This window comes from Rhea americana, unplaced genomic scaffold (assembly GCF_003343005.1).
Source record: "Rhea americana isolate MKP2758 unplaced genomic scaffold, rheAme1 scaffold_119, whole genome shotgun sequence".
NCBI classification, from domain to species: Eukaryota; Metazoa; Chordata; class Aves; order Rheiformes; family Rheidae; genus Rhea; species Rhea americana.
Window position 1 is genome coordinate 2,626,938 of NW_028185250.1, and position 24,507 is coordinate 2,651,444.

Sequence of the window (24,507 nt, forward strand, 5' to 3'; positions counted from 1 at the left end):
TTTTTTTTAAGGAGACATCATTTTTACTCTGATTCTTTTTATTATTCAAGGCAGCGAACAAGCCTGACTTGAGGATCTTTTACTTTGTTTGCAGCTGAGAAGGGAAATGCTTTTATCTGCTTAAACAATTGAATTCATGAGCCATGAAGTCTTGACAGACTGAAATTGACTCAGTACCTTGTAGGAAAATGTTTATCTTTGAAACAAGTGGTCAGGTCCAGTTTCGCTTTCTAAAATCTGGTCTGAAGATGTGTTCCCAGGAAATTTTCATAAATTAAATACACAAACATACACACACACTGTGGGGAGAAGGAACATTTCTGCCAACTAACCCAATGAAGGTTGTGTTTCATTGTAAAAAAAGTCATGCAAGGCTGCATTTCAAGGCTTTAACATCATGAGGCAAGATTCTCTTCTCCTGAGACAAAGCTGTGGGAAGACATGAAAAATCTTGGAGGATGGSTCCACTGGTAACTATTAAACATGATAATCTGGCTGTGCTCCCATCACCAAGTCCTAAACAGCTAAAAGGATCGAGCGGGGGTAGGATCACACTATATATGGTATTTTTTATATGCTTTCTCTAACCATTTGCAGCTGACCATTACTGAAGATAGGATACTGGACTAGATGGACTTCTGATCTAAACCTATGTAGTTACTTTTATATTCCTGTGGTCTTTGAGAGAGAAAACACTGCGAAGATCCTCTGATAGCTGTTGTACAAGAAAAAAACAGTTACATTCCTAAGATACGGACTGCAGGGCCTGACCAGATACATTGTAAGCCTCTACAAGTTTATTCAAATTTTAGAGAGTCCTTTAAGTGTCAAGAATATACATGAGAACATACACCTTCATTTTTAGCACCATCTTTATCTTTTTGTCAGTGAAATGAAGTGACAAGCAGTTCTGGATGTTCTCCAATTCAAAAGTGGATTACAAACACTGACAATTCTTTTGCAGAAAGGCTTTCATTTGCTAAAAGCTCTCCATTCATTTTTAGAAATGTTTTGCATTTTCTTGAAAAATTAAATATTTCTCTGAATATTTTCAAGAAGGCTTACTCATAGATAGATTGTTGCTGAGATTTTCATGAATAACAAATATTTTATGTGCTTCCATTTTCCAAGAAAACTCCATACTTTTTTAAAAAATTAATATTATTTTTAGATGTTTCAGACTGGTCTTGAAAAATCATTAATCTATTTGCACACTATTGGTCCTGCACTGTCATCTGTTTTCCTTCAAATCTTCCAGAAGGCTGTAAGAGAAATGTGCAGGAATTCCTTGTGGCACTGCATCACCCTGCCAGCTCTGCTTCTTTTCTTCTCAGGTCAAAGGGAACAACCTTCTCAAGACGGAATGAAACTACCATGGAGCTATGTAAGTTAGCATCTTTACCTCTGTTGATTGATATATGAAGTTTCCTGAACTCTTGTAGAGATGTAACATGGTTTCCTTCTAACATGAAGTTATTTTATTCCTCAACAATGTTACAACTACTAAGTCCCGTACATGTAGTCAATAAATCATTAGCTTACAAATACAGTAGGTTCTGTTCTTTCCAGTGATCTAAGATCAAGTCCTGAACATTTTGGGTATTTATTGTATGCTCATTAGCCACATCATTTCTGATGGAGCCATCACAATCTGAGTGAACTGTTCTTTTTTAACCATTAGGAGTTAAACCATGAGAATATTTTCTTGTCTGCAGTCTTCTGCAGTACAAATATGTGACAATAAGGAGAAGGGATTTTATAAAGTTAGAAATTTTCTGACTATATTCTGACTATATTTCTGACTATTTCTATATTCAGTGCTTTCCTTAGGAAAATTTCCGAGCACTTTACAAATATTAATGGATTTAGAATTGTGGGAAACTGAGGCACTGCTTACTCAGTTGCCTGCAGCCTGACAGGGAGTCTGTACTTGCATTTCAATGAATTCATTGCACTTTGTTCAGTTATCTTCATGTCCTCTGAAGTGTTAGTTTGACAAAGCCATAATAATCAATATCAAAAATATTGTAACATCATTACATGATGTAGTGTACTCTCACCCAATAGACAAACCACATATTCAGCAAATTTACACTTCTCCCAGAATGCAACCAAATCACCCTGCTGCAGACAGTGTATTCCCCTTCCCCTGCTCCTTCCCCTGCCCCTTTATCTTCTCTTCCTGCCCCTTCCCTTCGCTTCCCACCCGTGCCCTTCCTCTTCTTTTTTCTTTTGTTTTCTTTTTCCCTTTGCTTTTCTCCATATCTCTGTTCTGGCTACCCAGAGCATCTGGTTATATTCACCAGTTCTTCATCTTCTCCACCCTTTATGTAGGTTTTCACCTACACTGAGAACTTGAAACTTGGATACTGCTGATAATGATTGTTTTTAAGAGATCTGCCTTCACTAGGTACAGTAGGTTTATCTGCTAGATTGAAACAGCATACATCTGTAGAGAGGGTATGCCAGGATATTGTTCTTCCTTACAAATGTTGCCAGGAATGGGGCCATCTGTGAGTGCAGACAGTCTTGGTTTCTCACTGAGTCACTTCTGCCATTAAGCTGGGATGTCTGGACTGTGAGTACCCTGTTTAAATCTATTTGGCAGAGTCCTGACCCCCTCCAGGCATGCGAATCCATCAGCATCTGCACAACAGATGAAAGCAAGCAAGATCTTGACCAAACACGAGGAGACTTTAGTCCTTTGCTACTTTTGCAGCCGTGTATACAGCGGGAACCAATTAAACTGTGTTTCTAATAGCTGAATGCACAGAGAGACAGTTGGTGGGTTTTGTTCTCGCCTGTGTTCTGATCTGTCAGCATCCTCCTGCACTGTTATGCAGAGATAGAGTAATAACCGTGCTAGGATCCTGCCAGTATGGACTGTCTTCCAACTGTGCCCTACTGAGATATGAACTTGGCCTTACTGCTTGTTTCATACTTCTACTGCCCTGAGGGTCAGACATCCCAATGAGTGAATCTCTCTGGCTCTATTGTAGGGGCCCCAAAATGTGTTGCAAATGACAGAAGTACAAAGCTTGACTTTTCATCATCAGCAGGATTCAGGCAGTTAGTCTGTGCAAATGTTACAAAGTGTTTGGCAGTCACCATTACTAAGTTATAGGGAGAAAAAACAGATGCATTTTCTGACTAGGTGAAATTTTCCTTGGGGGACTCATGAATTGTTTTCCAGCTGTGTCTGGGCTTATCTAGAATAGCTTCATGTACCTACTGGGGGACATGTGTTAAGCTATAAATGTCCAACTGTGCCCTTCATGACATATTTTATGTTTAAACGGAGGCAAAATTTAGCAAGCAAATCCTCACTGCCTCATCCCCTGCTTACTTRTGGTAGTGGTGTGTATTATGTTCACATCTGATGAGATATCTCCAGAGGCTCATACTCTTCCTGATTTACACATCTGTTAGTGAAGCTAAGTTACTGTGAAATGAGAGCATTATCTAAGAAAAYAGTTACTGAAAATAAAAACTGGAGGTGCCCTGACATTATATATTAACATTTTCATACAATATCACTATACTTTTAATAAAGAAGTAGTTTAAGAACGCAGGTTTATCAGGCCTTGAGTTCCGGTTCCATATGTATTGATAGTTTGAGTTTTCTCACTTTTAGACAGAAAATGATATTATCTCCAGCTGTAAGTATTTTCTATCCATGGAGCATGGATATTCAAATAAGAATGGACTAAATCATGTTCTCTAGAATCCAGTGTCAGAGATCAGGCAGTTGATACTACTAAGCCTCTGTACAATGAAATTCCTGATTTGTCATTTATCAGCTACTTTAAGAGTGCAAATGGCTGCATCACTTCAGGTCAGAAAGCTTATTTGAGTCTGCCTCCCACTGGTCACTTGAGAAGTCTTATGTTAAAGTGTGACAGTATTAGAAGAAGTGTTCTGTGAAGTCTGCTGGATTAAATATCTATTATGCAGTCAGTGGTCTTTGATTGTAGTAAACAGGACATGACGACCTTGTTGTACTATACTCCCATGAAAGCACATGATATGAAATCCGGTTGACCAGAAAGCATCCTACAGGCTGTAGTGACATGTGAGTGCAGCAAATCAAAATGGAAGCAGATGGTCAAAAAATCCTTTCTACGTTTTATCTTGTCTTTTCTTTCATGGATACTGCCTTAAGTCTTTGATCCAAATAGCCTGCTGAGAAACTGTGTCCTTAAGCTATAATGGAACAGCATTAGAAATGCTGTATTCAATTCCGAGTACTCAGTACTAAATGGATACTCTATAATGGGGAGAGGTAGGTAAATTTCAGTTTTCCCTTTGAGCACTCGTTAGACATATTCTCTTGGGATTCTTTAAGTCTTTCAAATAAACTTAATTTGGAAAGAAGCTAGAGAGAGCTTGGCAATTTTGGGCAACAAGGACTTGGCAATTTGATGCCCAAGAGGGCAACACCTCTAAAGAAATGGTAAATACTCTGATTTCCATTAAGAATCATCCTGTTGATAATTCTGGGCTTGCTTCTGCTGGCTAACTACTGCCACTAACTACAAATGTCTATTGGATTGGGGTATATGCTTTCCAATATATTTTTGATTTGTGTGTTTGTTTATGTATTTACTGGTAATGGAACAGCTCAGGCTACTTRAATATGTAAGGTGTAGTTTCTAGGTTTCCTCTTTACTAGGTTTTCCCTTTCAGGGACATGAGCTCTCTAGGGTCTGATAGCTGCTGTGCTTGGACTTTTAAGGCCAAAGTTTTCTCTACATTTTGGATGCTTGTTTCCAGGCCCTAATTTAGCCATTTGTTGTGGATCATGCATGCTACATCTTGTGGTGCTAACAGGGTAGGGATTATTAGGTCCTGTAGCCAYGGCGAGACTTCTTCCCAACAAATTCACTGATGGGTGTCACAGAAAGCAATTCCCAGTTCTGTGATGTCTAGGAATAATTTTAAAAGTCACCAGGTAAAATAAGATGGCATGCCGTATTTATTTAGCATCTCTGGATTTCAATTGTGTAATGTTAGTTTGAGTGTCTCATGAAACTTTGAGGTCACCCTGAATGTTGTAGTAGTCCTAGGCAAAAGCACACAGACTTGAGGAGTTTGTTCAGTGGCCATAGTGCATGTTTTTTAAAACCCCAAGCTCATTTTTACATATTCACTGAGCAGAGTGACGTAGTAATCACTGCATTATATAGGCATCTGCGTATCTGACAAACCTCGTTATTTGTTGGCAGACTTTCCCACACTCTCAGAGTTGCCTCTTAATCTGGGTCATTTTTAACATGGCTGTGTCAGAAAATGTCATTATGCCTCCAGATATTTTTGGATATTTTTAGCTGATTGGAGAAGGTAGAAAGGTAACAGAAGTCTACCTTTTGCAGGATGATCTGCAGCTCACCTGAGTAAATACATAATTAGAAGGCATTGAAACATTCCTGCTTCTCTTGTTTGTTTGTTTTACATTATATTTCTTGCTATATAGCTTCCATCTGTACAGCTGTTTGTTCTTTTCACTCTCCTTCCTTTACCCAGTAGTGGAACATGATAGTCCTGAGAATCTAATATGGGCGTAACCAGGCTTCAGCACGCTGAACCACTGGGCCAGTGCAGGCCTTTCATTTTCTTATTGCCGTCTGGTATCAGTAGGAAGATTTCATTATACTCCTGTTTCATCAGGCCTGTCTGAGGTATAGAAGAGTTTGTGTGGGTGTGTTCATTAGTATTTTATGATTTTTTGCCTTACTTCAGCCATGTCAGCTTTTGGAGGTCTCCTGCTGGCAAATTGTGTCACAGAGCAGACAAAGTGGCTCCTTGTCCTGCCTGCTTTGCTAGCTATGCTGGGCCAAGTATTATCTATCACAGGATATGCAAGCATGGAAGAGTTTTGTCAACTCAGGAAAACAAGTGAGTTATAGGTGGGAGCTATACTTTGGCCAACAATTACAGGCTGCAGGCTTCTCAAATTCCAAAAGCTAAGCAACCTCCACCTTGCTCAATACTTGAATAAGAGAATGAAGTCTATTGGAAGCAGTGTTGATGATTTAGAGGTGGATACAAACTTTGTTTCAGGTTTGAGACTAAAATCTGAGGAATTTGATATTAGAGGATATCAAAGTTTCTTTCCTATGTTCCACAAAGCTTTTGAGCACTAAAGCAGTCATCTTTGAGGACAGTATTCAAGACCTTAGACTATTAGGAAACATAACTTACAGAATAAATTGGCAGTTTCAGTCAGTACTTYACCTGGTTCAGTCACATGTATAGGTTCTCTGAGACTTATGATTAGCCACATTTATGTATGTGCATTAAGAATGAGACACAGTCTAAAACAGGTGCCTATGATTTCTGTTTTCTGTTTGTCTTCTGGCTGATTGTTTCTGATTTCCCACAGCCCTTAATAAGCCATCTCCTTCCAGAAATGTTAACATAAATGGTCTCTTGGACTCTACCCTTCTCTATGTGTGAATTAGGTTACGGAGGGGACAATTACAGAATCATATTTTCAAAAATATTTGTTAGTTTTGATTGCCGCAGCTTTTATGTTCATAATTTATACAGTTTACATGACCCAGAACATCTCCAGTTTAGCAGAGGTTGTCTTTGACCTCTAGAGCTTAATTTTTTTGAATTACTGAGAATCCACATCACCAATTGACTTCAAAAGGAGTTGTGGGTGGCACAGAGGCATTCAGTCACTTGTCCAAGGTCACAAGGACAGTCAGGATCAGAGCTCCATGGAGCAGTTCCTCGCATTGAGTAAATAAACACACATGACAAACTGATCGAATCTCCTAAACTGTGCAGGGATCCTGTATAGCTGCAGTTCTAGAAGTAGGTCGTATTTTTCTTAAACAAATAAAATCTAAACTACTACACTTTCATAATAACAGTTATCACCAGCTGTGTAGCAACAATAGCTACCAGCTGAGTAGGAACTATTGTCCACTAGTGAGGTCCTCCCTTCCATTGCAGTGATTGTTTTCAAAGCACTACAGCTTGGGAATTGGTTGAAATGTCCCTTCATGCCTTGGCTTAGCACTGACCTACTTGGTTGCAGAGTGACTTTAAGACAGTGCTTCTTGGTTCTGTAATGACTTACCACAGTTGGTTTTAGCAGTATGAGAGATGAGTAAGAAATGCAGGAAGCTCTGCTTTTTCATATCAGCTACACTAAGATTAAGGTTGCCTGGAAAACTCAAGAGCTGTAGAAAATAGCATGTTGGAGTGGAGCCACAGCCTTATCCCTCCTCACTTGTAATGTATGCTAAATTTGCTGGTGAGTTCTGGCTGCACCTTTTCACAAATATAGTAATTCCCTCAAGCTCTCATTAGCACACTCCAGTGAGAGGGATACACCATGCTACGCAAAATCTTGATGTACTTCGAGAATAATATAGTCTAGATTTTTGTCTTAGGTCTAAGCATAATTTGACCAATGGTGATTCAGAACTGGAGTAGAGGCAAGGCCTGAGAAGTTGGTTAAACATTTTTCTTATTTAGCTGAATTGTGTAAGCACTGAGGACTAAGACAAGCTTACGTAGAGCCTTTTAACATGGCTCTGAGTCAGGCATTGTTATGCCTCTTATAGAGAATATGGAGTCAGAAACATGAATTGGCTTGCCCATGCCTGCACAGAAACGCACAGATAGAGCCAACGTTACAACTTAGTTACTCAGAAGTACATAGATGTGCAACATGTATTGCACTTCTTCCTGCCCCTACTTGTTATGAGGGCTTCTCACAAGTAATCAGATGCATACTCTGTGTTCTTGTGTTCTCTTGTTGTCTTTCATGAAGTGGTTCTTTTTGCATGTAGTTTTCATTTTATTTGAGTATCTTCATGAGTAAAGTAATCCTGATCAATGTGTTCAGTTTCATGATCACTGTAAATTTATGTCTTGTTAAGTGTGGAGAAGTGTGTATCTGTATGGCTTTCTGCTATTAGATCTCCTGTGAAAACCAGTACAGACTAGTGGAAAGCAAGAGAGGACTTAAGGAGAGTTTCAGAAGTGGCTAAAGGAAATTTTCCTTGCTATAACAAAGCACAAACTGGCAATGAGAGGACAATCAGTTTAAATAAAAACAGTAAGTTCTCAAGATTTAGAAAAGTTCAGGTTGATGCTGAGGTTGAGACTTATGCTTTCTATCTGTTAATAGTTTATGAATGCCTTTACCTTTCCTAGATGCTGGGCGTATCTGTTTGTGTCAACCTTCACAACGCTCAGAGCAGAATCTGCTGGCTCTTTTCTTTAAAGCCTTTGGAATTTACATAACCCTGCAATTGTAGCAATGCAAAATGTGGCTCTGGTTACAATAACAAGGGTTTAGGGAACGCAGGGAGAGATTGTAGCAGCAAAGGCATAAAAGCAAAGCAAAACAAAACCCTACATGTTGTTTTAATTTTCAGCAGCCACGTGAGAACTGTCCTCCAGTTCCTGGCTATAAATACATCTCTGCCGTCATAGGAAGGCAGAAAACAAAACAGTTCACATTCCTCCCAAATTTTTGTAAGGTTATAAGAAATAAAAGGTAAATATTTCAAAAGCAGAGTGTGTCTGTGCTAAGGAATGCCAAATTAGTACTCAATGGGGAAGATATTTGCATCAAGTGAAGAAATTTGGCATTAAACCTCTTCTTCCTCTCCGTCATCTCTTTCGAGAAAATCACTTAGGACTGTGTATGGATAAAGTGCCAAGCAATGCTTTGTAAGGCCTAGGGGTTTAATGCCCCAGTGTCAGTTGAGGCAAGTACAAATATCTTTGAGATGAATGAGGACTACACAGAGGATGCCTGTTGTTTCTGCTTGTCAGATGTTACATCCTGGCTCTGTTAAATGTTGTTGTGTTAGGAGGATGGGGAACTAGTGCCAGGGTTTTTTCCCTTTCCCGTTCACTTGGGATTAAGGCTATAACTTTCTCCTTTGAAGAGATGCAGGAGTAATGGGACTGTTCTTCATGCCACTTCTCCAGCCTTGAGCATTCATTTATCAGTTACAACTTGAAGGACAGGCTGAATGGAAGCCCAAATGAGGTATTAGACATATGGGATGGAATAGGAGGAGTTTCATTGAAGGAGGAGGCTCTCCAAACAGAAGAAATCCTTAACTTGCATTAAATGGTAAAATAGAGAGTATGTAGATTGTCAGTACATCTGTTTTCTGGGAACCATACCAACAATAAAAGCTGAAAGAAGAAACAATCTGGAATATACTTGTATTCAAGGAACAGCTTCTGGGAGCAGACTGGCCATCCAAAGACAAATTCTTTGTTGCAGCAAATGGGAAAAGAATATAGAGAGGGCTCTACTGGCATTAAAGCACAGGATAAGCTGGAAGATCAGCTTAATGATTTGGTTGTGGCAATAAAAAACATCTTAATTTAAGGTTCTTATATTCCTGTGACTGGTGTAGTATGTGGAAAAAGTTAAAATTGGTGAAGACAATCCAAAGAGGCAGCCCTTGTATGAAGAACTAGATTTAATGTGCAAGAGCTTTCTCTAAACTGTTTTTTTTTTCTAATACCAAAAGATAAAGATGTTGTGAAATAGCTTTATCTTGCAGGATTTTGGCCATTGTTGAAGTTTGAAATTTCAAAAGATTATCCACTGTCACTGTTTCTTCCATTGTGTACTGCTTTTATGCAAGACTCAGATAACAGCTCTGCAGAACTCCTGGGATGCGTTAGATCTGGATATTCAGGGAGTGTCTGGGAAAGTTCAGATCTGAAGCTTTATTTCAACTCTCTTTTATGAATAAACCTTGCTGTTCCTATTGCCTAAACTGAACTGAGCAGTATCAATATCTTCTCGCTCTGCCATCAAGAAGAAGGGGTGATGCAGAGCAACAAAGGATCCCAAATTCAAGAACAAAAAAGACAGAAGCTAGTGAAATTAAAAATAAAAAGAATATTGTTTTCATGCAAATATTTCAGTAACAAAGGAAAGCCAAGTCTGGGGGAGACAGAAAATGCAGTACAATACCAGAATATGACAATGTAGAGAGAAGGTGATGTGTATTCCCATCTACCCTACAAGACCTGCCTGAAGACATCAAAAGGCATTAGTTATTAGCTCTGTTGGACTCACTGAGACATAAGGCAAGAGAAGGAACTAGCCTGCAATATGAAAAGGACAGGCAGTAGGTTTCCTTACTTTGAAGAGCAAAGATAGCTTGGATACATGTGCTGTTGAAAAAAGACTCTGCAGTGCAGTGCAGTTATTTTCCTGGCTCCATTTTACTGCCCAGTTTTCCTTCACAATGTGACATCTAGAATCATAACTTCTCAAATTCATTACACAATTTAGCTGGGAGCAAACAAATGCCAACACACTTTTCAAGGCAAACTCTTCTTGTATTTTTGAAAAATTACCACTTTTTAATTTTTTCAGCAGCATCAAGGATTCAGAGATGTGTTAGAGAGAATCTAAACATCAAGTGTTCTCTCCCTTGCATTAAGTCTAGTCTCTACCTACAGATTTTTGGTCTCAAATGAAATGTCGCTTATGGATTGAGTAGCTTATAAAAAAGGAGAATTAGTATATTTTTCAGTCATCCAGATTAATTAATAGAAATACCAGTGGCTGTTTTGCTGGCCAAAAATCTAAACAGAGTATTTTGACTCTGTGTTAAAATGAGGAATGGATTTTATAGACCTGTGAGGCAGAGAATTGTGAGTGAATGAATGAATGAGAACAGCTGTAAGATGCTGTAAAGTTTTTATTTCTGTGTGTTTGAGATAACCATGTTACTTGTGTTTGAGCAAAGAGTTAGTTACTCAGTTCTTCTCAGTAGAGAAGATGTATGCCTATTTGATATCATCAAATAATTTTATTTGTCCTACTTTACTTTGTTGATTCATGTATTCATAAATTTCTGCTTTGCTTTTCCCTCTTTGGGAAGACATCAGCTGTTAGGAAACAATGTCAGTACTCAGGACAGCATTTAGTTATAGGATATCTAAACGTCAAGTGTTTGTGGCTACATAGTGACGTGGCTAAAATGTGCATGGGGTTGGGAGTTTTGAAAAATATAAAAGGATCATATGGSTGGGTAGTGAGGTACTGCAACACTGACAGATACAAATGTGAAAGCAGAATCAAACAGCCAGTGCACCATACAACAAGCAGTGCTATAGAAATAAGTGGGCTTACTTAATAAATGAGCTCACTGTTATTCCATGTGGCAGAACAGAGATTTGGTCAGCTGTTCACTTTCAGTTTCACTGATCAGAATGAAAAGTTGTTAGAGYTGCAAGTGCCATAAGGTATGCGAGCTAAGTTCAGACTCAGGGATGAGAAGATGTAAAGCTATGTGATATGCATAGCTAAGGATAGGTCAAGGGAATATAAGGACAGATTGAATCATGAAGTGGTAATGTAGGGAATGAATAGAGGTAACCTTCAGCAAAGATACTTATGGTAAACAGGATCATGCAAGGGTTAATCAGATGGAAAGGTCTGGCTGAAAGTACTTTCTGTGAAGACAGAGGTTGGAAGTCTTAAAATGTGGCCTAATAACTGGGAAAGAAATAGCAACACCAGCAAATTCAGAAGGAACTATAGCCTGCAGGAAAACTGACTGATTTAATTGACCCTGAACTGTGCTATTGTTTCGGCACATAAGCCCTCCCCAAAGGGGATATCCCTGAATTTTTGAGTGTTCCCTGCAGCACGTAGGAAGGACAAGCTGCAGCAAAGGAGAAACCTAATGTTGGTGTGGAATGATTTCGCAGTGTGTGCTAGCATCTGCCTGACAGTACCAGTGTGCATCATCGTGGAGACTGATTATAGCCAGGTTAGAGGTTGAGTGTCGTGATTACCAGGCAGAACAACATGGGCAACGTTGTGGTGGGTGTTTGAGAAAGACTGCTTGATCAAAAGAAGTAGATCAGGTTTTCTTCTGACAGCTGGAAGAAGCCTCATGTTTGCAGGTCTTGATCCTCATGGACCCTTAACCTCTTTGATATCTACTGGAAAGGCAGCAGAGCAGGGCATAAGCAATCAAGGAGATGTCTGGAGTACACTGATGATAACTTCTTGACATAGGTAATTGATAAGTCAATGAAAGGAAGTGCCCTACCAAACCTTATATTGATAAACAAGGAAGAATGGTGTGAAGATCAGGGACAGCCTTGGCTACAGTGATCATGGGATGGTGGAATTCGGGATCCTAAGAGGAAGGAGCAAGGCAAAAAGTAAAATTGCAACCCTGCACTTCAGGTGCACCCTGCACTTCAGGTGCTGGTTAAGGCAACTACTTGGAAGAATCGCTTGGAATATGACCCTGGAGAGAGGAAGGGCCCAGGAAAGCTGGTTGATACCACCTCCTTGAGCTCAAGAAGGGTCCATGCTGGTGAGCAGGAAATCAAGCAAAAGTGTCAGGAGGCTTGCAGGGATGAACAAGGACCTCCTGGCTAAAGTCAGACATGAAGAGGAAGCACCCAGGAGGTGGAAGCACAGCCAGGTGGCCCAAGAGGACTCTAGAGCCCCTTTATGAGCATGCTGGGATGGGGCTAGGAAAGCCAAAAACTCACCTAGCATTGAATCTGCTGAGGGATGTACAGGGCAAGAAGAAGGGCTTCTAAAGGCATATGAGCAGCAAAAGGAAGGTGAAGGGAAAATGTGGGCCCACTGCTGAATGGGCAGGGGACCTGGCGAGAAAGGGCACAGAAAAGGCCGCCTTTGCTGTGGTCTTTATTGGCAAGACGTTCCTTTGGGAGACGCAGACCTCTGGGAGCAGTGGGAAAGTCCGGAGCAAAGCAGAGTAGCCCTTGGTGGAGGGGGATGAGGTTAGGGAACCTTGAAACAAACTGGACCAGTTTGTTCAAGGAAGTGCCTGGGAGCTGGTGGGGTGCGGCGCCAAGTGCTGAGGGAGCTGGCGAGTGTCATTGCGAGGCCATAGTCTATTGTCTCTGCAAAGTCACAGTGACTGAGGGAGGTTGCTGAGGACTGGAAGAAAGCAAATGTCACTGCTGCCTTCCAGAAGGGCAAGAAGGAAGATGGAGGGTACTACAGGTGAAGGATAGGAATATAACTGGAAGTTGGATTTGTGAAGGGTAGATCATGCTTGATAGCATTGTATAAGGGGAAAAGGCTGGAAAGTAACTTTGCAGAGAGGGACCTGCGTAGGTCCTGGTGGACAAATAGAACATGAGCTAACAATGAACTTTTCACAGCAAAGAAGGCAAATGATATCTTTGGCTGTATTAGGCATAGTGTACCCAGCAGGCTGAAGGAGGTGCTCCTTCCCCTTCTGCTCAGCACTGATGAGACTACCTGTGAAGTGCTGTGTCCACTTCTAGGCTCACCAGTATGTGGCCATACTGGAGCAAGTGCAGCACAGGGCCACAAAGATGATTAAGGGACTAGAGCATGTGACAAATGAGAGGCCGTGTGAGCTGGGACTATTGACCATGGAGAAAAGCAGGCTGGGAGGAATCTTATCAATATGTATAAATACCTGATGGAGATGGAGATAAAGAAGCCAGAACCAGAGTCTTCTCAGTTGTGAAAGGACAAGAGGCAGTGGCACAAACTGAAACCTAGGAAATTCCATTAAAACATAAGAAAAAAAAAAAAGAAAACTTTTTCACTGTGAGGGTGGTCAAGTACTTGAACAGGTTGCCCAGAGAGGTTTCTGGGATCTCTTTCCTTGGAGATATTCAGAATGTGACTGGACCTGACCCTGAGCAACCTGATGTAATTGCCCCTGCTTTGAGCATGGAGAAAGTTGGACTAGGTCATCTCCAGAGGTCCCTTCTGACCTCAGCCATTCTGTTATTCTGTGGTATCTTGATCTACTTTTTCTCATGACTGAGTCAAAACATCTCAAGAATTGTAATAACAGCTGGCAGTTTTAGAGGGGCTAAGTGCTAAATGGGTTCTGCTGTCTGTTCCACAACCTCTTTAAAGAGGTTGTTCCAGGTCAAAAGTTAGGAATTGTGGTGGGAGGTTTAGAGGGGGCTAAAGTTACTTCCTATGCTATATATAATTTGAAGTTGAGCAAAGGCCTTCACTATCTAATATTTCTAATATGATATTGTTCACTAGTATCAAATTCTCACAGAAAAAAAAGAGAAAAAAGAATTTAGGCCTGAATTTCCCTTATGTTGATAGACCCCTGTTGAAATCAATATTGCTAATTCAGTGGAAAGTGGAAATGATGAAGCGAAAACAAGGCTTCTGTTGTCCATGAAAGATTACAGTTTCCATGAATAATCTTAAGGTACTCAAGAGAAGCTGACTCCTACCATTTTAATGATGTTTTTCTTAGGGCAGTTTTGTGAAATTCATGAAAAGCAAGCAAAAAAGAAGGCTATTTTGGTGATATTTCCTAAAAATTACAGTACAGCAGCACTTGTGGAATGTCCTGAAGCACAATCATTTGTCTTTAATAAAAAGTAATTAAAAAAATACCAACAGCAACAAGAAAATTAGCTGACTGATAAAAATAAATAATTTATAACAGGTCTCCTCTCTTAAATCCTGGAAGTCCTCTCTCTAGAACAGTCCATACAAAGAAACCAAACTCAATAGTTCTGTATTAACGGAAAAACATTTTTGTATATGTTAATCACGCTCTATGCAGATTTGTTTCTTTTCTTCCATCAATGATCACTTGCCATTTCCATGGACTCAGAATAAAAGGGTAGAGTAACTGTTCAACAGTTTGTCTACAGTGCAGATACAATGAATGTTGAAGATACAATGGTATGTATGAGATAACCATAAGGCATTTAATTCTACAGTGTGTTGAGTATATTGGTGAGTGTTTCAACAAAGAAGCATTTAAGCGTTTTCTTGCCTTTACATGCAAAAATAGAACCCGCTACAAACAGTGGTATTTCTCTCATGCTTAGTGTCAACCATGTACTTAGAATCGTTGTGGTTCAAGACAAAGTGATTCTGTCAAAACACTGGAAGACCAACCCTGTGTTGAAGTAGTAGAGGCTATGCAGGAGCCTCTTTACAGATTTCTTCTGTAGATTTTTTTGAAAGTAACTGAAACACTGAGAATGCCTTCTATATTGATGGAAAGCTAAACTATTTATTTGCAATTGTTTTTCCAGAAGACCATCTTTACTACCACAACAGCTGTACTAAATCATCAGAAAGTGGGCTTTTCCTACATGGTGAGGATCTGAACTTAATGCTGAAGACTCCAACAGAGGGAGAGGAGAGCTAATTAGAAACTACAAAGATCATCCAGGTTAGCTTTGATTTGTATGTGGGAACTGGAGGAGGAAGGGAATCTCAGGGAACAGGATTGAGGATACCACTTTTTGTTCTCTTCAGTTTGTATGATGTTATCTACATTCATGAGGCAAGAGGAGTCTTCCACCTCATTGCAAGGTGCTTTTCAACTTAGAGCTCTTAAAAGGTTACAGTATCATGGCCTTACAGTTCCCCATTCAGGTTAACTTAACTGGGTATTAGAGGCAATGTATCTGCTAAAGGCATCAACAATTTAAGTTCCTACCCCTTCTGTTCTCTTTACTCCATCAGGGTTTAAACTTAGTGCCACCATCTTCCTTAGTGCAATTTAGAATTCCTCAGGGCTATAGTCTCTTAGGAAGAGCTTGTGCATTCAAGTTGTGTGTGAAGCCTAATTACTCTTAATGCCTCATCATTTGTAATGTCCTTTCCGTTACAATGCTTGCAACCTTTTCTTCCCATGCTATCTCATTGTATGGGATACAAACTGCTATTAAGTTGCGTGACTTAGTTCTCTATGGCCACACACTCTGCAGCAGTATTTATATGAGTGCAATATAACTGTAAAATATCACTGAATTAGCATGGTAGATGCTTTGCACTGAGGTAAATGAGAGAACCAAGTGACAAGGCAATGGTGAATTGGATGTCAGAGCCCAAGCTCAGTCCTGCTTCTGCTGAATTGAGTGCTAAGGCTCCTGCAGGTGCCTTTAGAAGCAAGATCCTGCCGCTATGTTCTGTCAATACCCTAAATGGTTCCCATGGCTTAGAACCTCATAGGTAGCTGATACAAAAAATACAGTCTTCAAACTTTAGATTCTTCTGCATGAAATAATGTGTGATGTTCTGCTCACAACTCCACTTTCCTTGCTGTATATGAATATTTATTGAAGAAGAACATGTTTACTGCCCAAAACTTTTAAACATTAGCATTTTACATCTTTAAAGTTTTCTAGAAAACTAATTCATTCTTGATTAGCGACATCCTTCAAAGTGACCAGTTTCTTCTCTGACACATGCAGTAGTTCATAATCAAACAGTGATTCTAGGTGCTGTGTGTACCTCTTGCAGAGTCAGGGTCTCTGCCTTGTGAAATATATACTGCTCATTTGGCATACACTAGTCTTCTTCTGGCTCAGACTATCCCTGATGAAATTATGCCTTGCAGCAGCTGGGTGTGTCTGTCTTTGTATCCCAGTCAAGAACTTCACACAGACACCAATGTATTTTTTTCTCCAGAGTAACTCAGTCTTACTGTTAATCATATAGGTATTACTCAGCACTCCACTGCTAGATTCCTAGGGAACTGAATCATCTGGCCAAGTACAGCGAAGATGCTTTCTGTCCTTCTTCTCTCCTTCCCTCACCCTCACTCTCACCCCCACAATCAAGTAGCTTTGCAAGACAGCAATACGGCATCCTTTGCCTAAGAGCAAGGAGCCACCTTTCCGTAGGAACTTTGTCCAATTTCCAGGACTCCTCAGTATACAGGAATTCCTGTAAGGAAAGCCAAGTATTCTCCAGGAAAGTGTGTGTCACAAGGTAGGGTAGATTTTATGTGACGGAAGTTATGCTACGTCCTGGAAAATCAGGGTTGGTTAACAGTGGTGCAGTAGGCGGGAAGAAACACCCAAATCCTAAAAAGCCAGAATAAAGAGCTTGGCAATAGAGTACAGAGCCTAAATGTAATTTGCAATTAATTGCTATAATAAGGTCAGCTGACTTCCTGACAGATTTCAGCTTCTTACTAAAGGATCAGCGCTGCCAATTAGTTTGCATGTAAACTTCAGAGGACATGAATTTAGCAAGCCACACTAACTGTAACTAATTCTTCTAGCTCTTCTGCAAGGAATACACAGTAAGTGAATGTTGTCCTTAGCCCAGCATCACAGATGGAACCAGGACTTGCTGCTCCAGCTGCTTTCTTCCACTGAGATGCTGCAAAGCAGTCAGAAGCTTACAGCATGGCAACCTGGCAGTTAGTCTTGAAGGATTCCTAGGTGGAATAAGAGTAGTGTAATAGCTCCATCCCTAGTACTGTAAAGAGGAGAATGTCCATCTGGAGTTCTCTGCCTGCTAAGCGTCTGTTTAAAGACCATGAATAACTAAATATAATTTACAGTAGCCCGAAAGATTTTTTGGACCAGAGAGTCAATAAGGCAATCTGAAGACAGACTTTGCTTCTTTATTCTGGTCCTGTACTAACCAAAAGTAAACCAAAGAGATCTGGCCTCGACTGTGTATCAGAATGAGAAGTGGAATTAGACTGTTTTGGGGGGAGGGGCTAGGGAACAAGGATGTGCACTTGGACACTTCACTAATTTGTCGTATTGTGAACATTTTTAGTTTCCTATTCCTTTGCATAGATATTGCTTTGATTTTTGTGGAAGTCATGGAGATCTTTGTGTTCATAGATAGAGTCTGTTTTAGTTTTTAACTGTATTAATCTTCTGTTCTTGGTCAGAACAAGACATGTTGATCTAGTTTAATACTGATTCAGTGATGGTCAATGCAACATCAGAAGGCGTTTGATTAGCACTTGCGAAATTTTAAGCAGCCCTCATTTTCCTTCCACCCCTAAAGCCAAACAAATCTATGCACACAAAAGGAGGTGAATAAAAGGAAAAAAAGAACATTCAGACCCCATACTAATTTTTGAATAGTTGTTAGTTAAAGCCTGCGTTGCAGTGCGGCACAAGATGGTCTTTGTTTTTTTTCCAAAGGGCAAAATAAGCCCTCAAATGAAAAATCACAGAATCATAGAATGACTGAGGTTCGAAGGGATCTCTGGAGATCATCTAGTCCAATATCCCTGCTCAAGCAGAGTCACCTAGAACACATTGCGCAGGATTGCATCCAAGCAGGTTTTGAAGATCTCTAGAGTAGGAGACTCCACAACCTCTGTGGGCAACCTGTGCCAGTGCTCTGTCATTCTCACAGTGAAGAATTTCCTCCTCACATTCAGGTGTAACTTCTGTGTTTCAGTTTGTGCCCATTGCCTCTTGTCCTRTTGCTTGGCACCACTGGCAAGAGTCCAGCCCCGTCCTCTTTGACATCCTTGACATTGATCAGATCCCCCCTCAGTCTTCTCTTTTCTAGGCTAAACCAGCCCAGCTCTTGCTGCCTTTCTTCACATGGCAGATGCTTCAGCCCTCTGATCATCTTTGTAGCCCTATGCTGGACTCTCTCCAGTAGCTCCATGTCTCTCTTGTCCTGGGGAGCCCAGGGTTAGACATAGTACTCAGGTTGAGGAGTTTCTAGGTTGAGGAATGCTATTGTACAGAGTTTTTGTTGGAATAGCTACCTAAAGGACAAGTCTACTTCAGCCCTCTTTAGTTTAGATACTTAGCAGATCTAGCCAACAACAAATGGTTACTAATGATTGTGATACAGCTCACCTGTCTGCATACTACACCTTTCCATGAGGTGACCATTTGCTAGCATATAGATTTTTTTTCATTTTATTTCTTTGGGAGGTGGGAAGATAAATACAGAACAGAGGGAAGCATTCAGAAATGATAGAGTAAGCAAAGGAATACTGCATTTTAAAGATCAGTGGGTTCTGTTTTGCTAACTTAGAAGAAGAAAGAATGTGAAAGTGTCTGAAGTTCCGCTGAAGTTTTTTTTCTAAAATTGATCTGTGATCACTAAGAAAATGTCACAGACTGGTTCAAAACGATCATGAGATGTTAGATGTGAACAGAACCCCTGTTTCTTCAAGTCAATGGAGTGGAACGAGAGTGGACTTGCTGGCTACAAATGTTTACAAGAGTCAGGGACCTGCTAATGATCTTTATGGCTGGCAGCTGATTGGTGTTTTGACAGAAGGAAATTTAGTCTCATTCTAGATGATTCTGTCTCCCTTGCCTTGAAGAATCTGAGTTTGAATTGGGCTATTATCTGAAGAGAGAGTCATACTTTCAAAATATTTGAGAAATACTAGGCAAAACTAAGGAGAGAGACTAATGAGAAAATTCTTGTAAAAATTAAGCACATTTTTTCTTTTTCCTTCAATTTCCTTCAATCTCTTTTACTTTCTAACAGCTTTCTAAATCTTTTTTTCCTTTCTAAAAAAAAAAAAAAGGGTGTCTTTTCCGTCTTTCCATATCTGTTACCTGAGTTTCAACAAATGCTCACTGCTTTTCCTTTGAGCTTCGATGTCTCTCCCTTGCCAACGTGCAATTCATGCAGACTGCTCACTAAAACTAAACATACAGGAGAGAAGGTTATAATGGGCTTCAAAAGTAAATGAAAGAGAAAGGTCTGTGAAGAGAAAAAGGATAGCAAATATAGTGAAACTGAAATAAGTCATCCTCAGAAGGGTCCAAGCCCACATCTCATATCTTAGTATGATGAATACTGAATATAGTTGCTAGCTGAGATCTTTGTAACTGGCTAATCCAAAGTACTGTATCTAAACATCCTTAGTTTTGGGGAACATTTTGGTCTGGATATAAATTCTGTGGTGTGGGACGGTTTTTAATATGGAAAGCAGGCCTTTATGTATAAGAACAATTGCTAGAAGTAATTAAATATCTGGTACATTGCTTTAAGCCATTGTCAAGGAACATCATATACATATTGAAGGCCAGAAATTTCATTAACTGCACAACGTTTACAGGTTTAGATGAAGCTCAGGTTCTAGGAACTGATTTATTTACTTTTCATCCTTCTCTTTGTTTTCCATTGAGAAAGTAAACCCACCAAAATTAAATGTTTGTGCTGGGTTTGTAGTGGCACTTAAAAATAGTTCTCCATTGAGTTAAGAATGCCATGGAAAAAGAAATAAACCAACAATACATGTTAGAGGCAAGCTAACTTTAATAGGAACATGATCTGTCACAATTTTACTCAAATATGTGCGTGTGCGCACATGTATAAACACACAGATACACACAGAAGTATGTACACACATTATGATTCATGATATGGCAAACAATCTTTTGGCCTTGATATTTTTAAATCTTCGTCTTCTTAGGGTGTATCTGAAATGAGCATGATTTCAGATAAATATAATCCAGATCACTATTTTTTTTTCAGTTCTAGGCTAGGCCTCAAGCTTCTGGATAAACACATTAAAGATACGAGTCAGGGTTGAAAAGATTGAATCTAAAACTTATGTATTCCTGAATTCGAGCATAGTTCTACCCTTGTTCACCAGTCAACTCAGCCACTCAGGTCTGGTGGTCTGATTTGATCCCAAAGTTAAAAATAATCTTAGAAGACTATTTTGACTAAAACAACGTGTATGCATGTCTGTACTGTTTTGACTATATATACCTCATTTCAGCCCCTCAGAAACAGGACACAGAATTTCCTGTGACTGTGTGATGGTGGACAGTGGTGGTCCCATCACCCAAGCGATGTTGGGTGTCAGTACATAGTACAATATTGCCCTGATGTCACACTTCAGAGATGCTCAAAACATTATGTGGTATTTCAGAGAGTGAGAGAGAATCAGAAGCATCTCTGCAGGGAGGGGCTTAAGGTCTTGCTAATTCTGTAGCCTGTCATGACAGAGCAGGAGAAGTCTCTGACCCCATAGCTGCACAGGGTGGTGGTGTCAGGCATAGCATGTAGCCGAGTCCAAAGAACCGTAGTGTTTAATCTCATTGTCAGATGGAGCAGGCAGCCTGGTACTGGGTCTCCAGTGACAATGGGCACTTTTGTTCTTAGATTAATATACCCGTTGCCTTTTGTGTTGATAACTGATCTAACAAACAGTTTAGATCTCCAGAGGTGGAACAATATTCTCACAGAAGCTTTTGCATTCTATAAGGAATCTGCTTTTTTTTAATTCTAATTTTTTTGTAACTGATCCAGTTGCATCAGATATGACTTGTTGCGGGGATGTTAGTAATGTGTGCAGCTTGGTACTGAGATTTCTTTCATGTGAGGGAGCAACAAAAAATCGTGAGAAAAAGAAAGAAATAGGGGGGAGTCTTGAGCTTGGTGTTGTCAGTGGGGCCAGAGTTTCATCTGTGGAGTCTGTCACCCTACAAATACTTATATAATATTATAGCTTTTATTTATATCCTTGGCAGCCAGAGCCTAAAAGTGCATGATAATATACCACAAATGCTTATAGAAGTAGACAGAAGATTTCTCTGATGGCCTTATTCCTGAGTTGTAAAGTGGGTGTCACATGTAAGGACATCTGTACTATCTTGGGACATAGACCTTATGTCATACACTGTTCAGAAGGAAAAAGATAATTTTTTCTTCCTCGGGAGCTTTGGGGTGATTTCCCCTGGTTTTGTTGTCCCTTACAAGCTAGGGTAACAAAATTGTTCCTATTGTCACCTCTTGTGCAAGGGGATTGCTCTACAGAATCAAACTTATTTTTGCAGACTGCCATACTTTACAATTTCCAGTGAGGTACGTGCAGCTCTTAGTGTATAACAATAAAAAGCTGACTCCTCTGGCAGCCATCACTGGTTATTAATACAAGTATTGGATTATATAACGCCCCAGCATAGTATACTTTTCTTCTATCCAGGGGAAACAGAGTCACAGAAAGAATCAATGATTTATCCAGTTTCATGTACTGAGTCAATACTGAAGCAGGCGGCAGAATACAAATCCTTATTTAAATCCTAAGTTTAATAAACCGCACGTTTCTCCTGCAGCCAGTAATGGAAACCAGGAGTTGTGCTGTAACCATTAGACAGTGCTCTGCCAATAGAACATCCAGATACTGCGGTGGGAGGGGCGGCAGCTTTCACATGGGATTATAGGGAGTTTAAGGGACAACATATGTAAGGAGAAAGAGATACTCTTTTTTTTATCTTAACATTTATGGCAGTTCGATCCTCCCAGTCCAGTGGCATAAACCTATTAAATGCTGGGTACTTTCTGATGTTTTGCCTATACTTGTTTTGTGTATGTAGAGAAATAGAGCACCACTTTAGCGTCCCCCAAGTCCCAATTTCCTTCCGTCTTCAGTGTCCTTCCCATTCAAATACCTGGCCACTGCAGTGTCTTAGACAAACTCTGCCTAGTTTGAACATACTGGCATAACCTTAGCTGAGGGGTCAACTAGATGAGCACCTTTGCTTTAAGATGAGTGTTTTGTTAACTTTTAACTAATGAGCAAGACAAAGGCCATGTATCTTTGTTACACTGTATTGTAATGAATGGTACAGTGTGCTAAGGTGAAAAGGGAGATAATATTGATAACATGTGAGCCTACCTCACCCTTGGCCTGGAGCTGCAGGTTAATTTCCAGGGCTGCATGCAACTCTCTGGCTGCAGGACCTTGGCTGAGAGAAGTGGAGGCTGGGGGAAAAGCAGCAGGAGGAAACAGTTAATCATTTCCTCCTCTCTCCATGGTTCTTTCCTCCTCCAAAGGGAAACTGAGGGGATGGAGGGAAGAAGGGGAAACCAAGCCAGTTAGGCAGGGCTGGCAAGGAAAGGGAAAAGGAGACCAGCTGCAGAAGCATCTGGCATGCAGGAGGGTGAAACAGAGAACAAAGAAAGAAGGACCTGGAGAAGGAATTTAAAAAGGCAGTGGGCAGAGATGTGAGTGGAAAGTGAGGATTAATAGACCAATGGAAAGATAGGGACTGACAGGGGCACTGATGGAATTAGAAGATCTTGTCTGCTGTGCATCACATAGGTAATCTGCATGTGTAAATCATATAAAACTTTCTCAGGCTTTATGCTGAGAAAGGCAGGAGCATAGTACAGCTCATGCTAGAGGAATGTTGATGGGTCCCCATGCTTTAATACAAAGTTATTAATGCTGAAGATTATAATTTAGTAGCATGTCTAAATGGCCTCTTTACTTACAGGGTAGACCACATATATGTCAGTAGTTAGCAGATACCTACTGAGCCTATTTGTGGAGGACCATTAGCATTAAATAACATGGATTCACCTTTTGATTTTTACCCACATGATCTTTTACCACAGGACCAAAGAGATAGAAAGATACCACATTAGACTGCTAGTAGTAGTACCATCCTGTGCTTATTGTGCATTGGTATAAATGAAGGCAGAGAGAGCACGACAGTGGTGACTTGGCTTCATCTTGTTTGGTTTGGCCTGCTGGTTTAAAGGTGATATTTTTCCCATGTAACTTGCGTTCTCTGGCAGTGCCACTATATATAGACACATATTTGTGTGTGTGTGTATGTGTGTGTATATATATGTATAGATATATATATATATATGAGACTTTGTGTCATGATGTGTGTTGATTGGTGTTGTCATCATGAGAGTTCAGTTATTGTAATGAAAGCAAATGGCTTACACATACAAAGAGCAAACCATACACTTCCATGAGTTAAAAAAGACGGAGAGAGAGATTTTGCAGATGGTGTTACTATCTCTGAATTTCAGCAGTACTGTTTAACAGAGAATGTGGTTTCTTAGACTGTAGACAGCAACACACGTGAGGCAGACAACTCCCCCATACTAATCTAGCTATTAATATCAAATATAGTTGAAAGTAAAGTCAGAAAGCAGAAAACGTGCTAGAAACAGTGGCTTACACGGGCTTAAAGCTATCTGGAGAAWGACTGAGGAGGAAAAACTGGGAAATTACAGCTTTTTATTTGGTTAAGTCGCAGCCTCTCCATTACAAGGAATAAAAACTCTTCAGGTCCGGGTGATCTGCCTTGCAGGGTAGCGAACAGATGCGGATGGGGGGCGCCGCGGTGCCCTGGGGCCGGGGGGCCGGCGCAGAGCCCCCGCGGCGCGGCGCGGCCCGCCGCAGACGCGACCCGGGGCGCGGGAGTGCACCGCCGCCGCCGCGCTCGCTCCCCCTCCTCGGCCGCGCCGTAGCAGCGAAGAGTGAAAACGCAACCGCCAGCAGCGGGGCGCCGCGGAGGAGAAGCCGTGCGGGGCTGCGACTCCCCGGTTCGGSAGTATGCGGGCACCTGCCCGGCGTCGCTGCGGCCCGGCGCCGCCCGCCCTGCTGCCGCCCGCCGAGCAACCCGTGCGCCGGCCGCCGGGGCCGTGGCGCTGCCTGCCAGGCCGGAGCTGGTCCCTTTAAGAAAGTGTAGCCCGGTAGCAGGGGCAGGCCCTGCCTCCTGAAGCCCGGAGCACTGGAGCCGGGCTGGGGAATGGGAAACAGCTCCCGAGCTGGGTCTCCAGAAGTGCGTGCAGCAGCCGCCCCGGCCCCGCTCGCTCGGCAGCATCCAGCGTGGAGAGCAGCGCTCCTGCCTGGCGCCCTGACACAGGATGGACGTTCCTAAGCGCTGAGCTCAGCTGCTCGGAAAAGCAAGTAGGAAAATACACAGCTGGATAAAATTGGTAAGTCAAACTAAAGTCACATCCTCCTCCTTTGGGCTGCAGTTTTC

The 24,507-nt window shown here is 41.0% G+C and overlaps 1 protein-coding gene across 5 annotated transcripts in view; it reads left to right on the forward strand.

Moving 5' to 3' along the window:
* The window catches only part of DAAM2 (dishevelled associated activator of morphogenesis 2), a 212,589-nt gene that overhangs the window by 5,602 nt on the left and 182,480 nt on the right, over window positions 1-24,507 (forward strand). For 2 of the 5 annotated variants that reach the window (XM_085320650.1, XM_085320674.1), the window contains exon 1: window positions 24,209-24,460. The exons of 1 other annotated variant lie outside the window; for it this stretch is intronic. The gene's annotated coding sequence lies outside the window, so the exon portion shown is untranslated. Of the gene's footprint in view, window positions 1-1,334; window positions 1,385-15,133; window positions 15,198-24,208; window positions 24,461-24,507 lie in introns of those variants that run through there. 2 more of the 5 variants (XM_085320666.1, XM_085320692.1) reach the window with 2 other exon arrangements.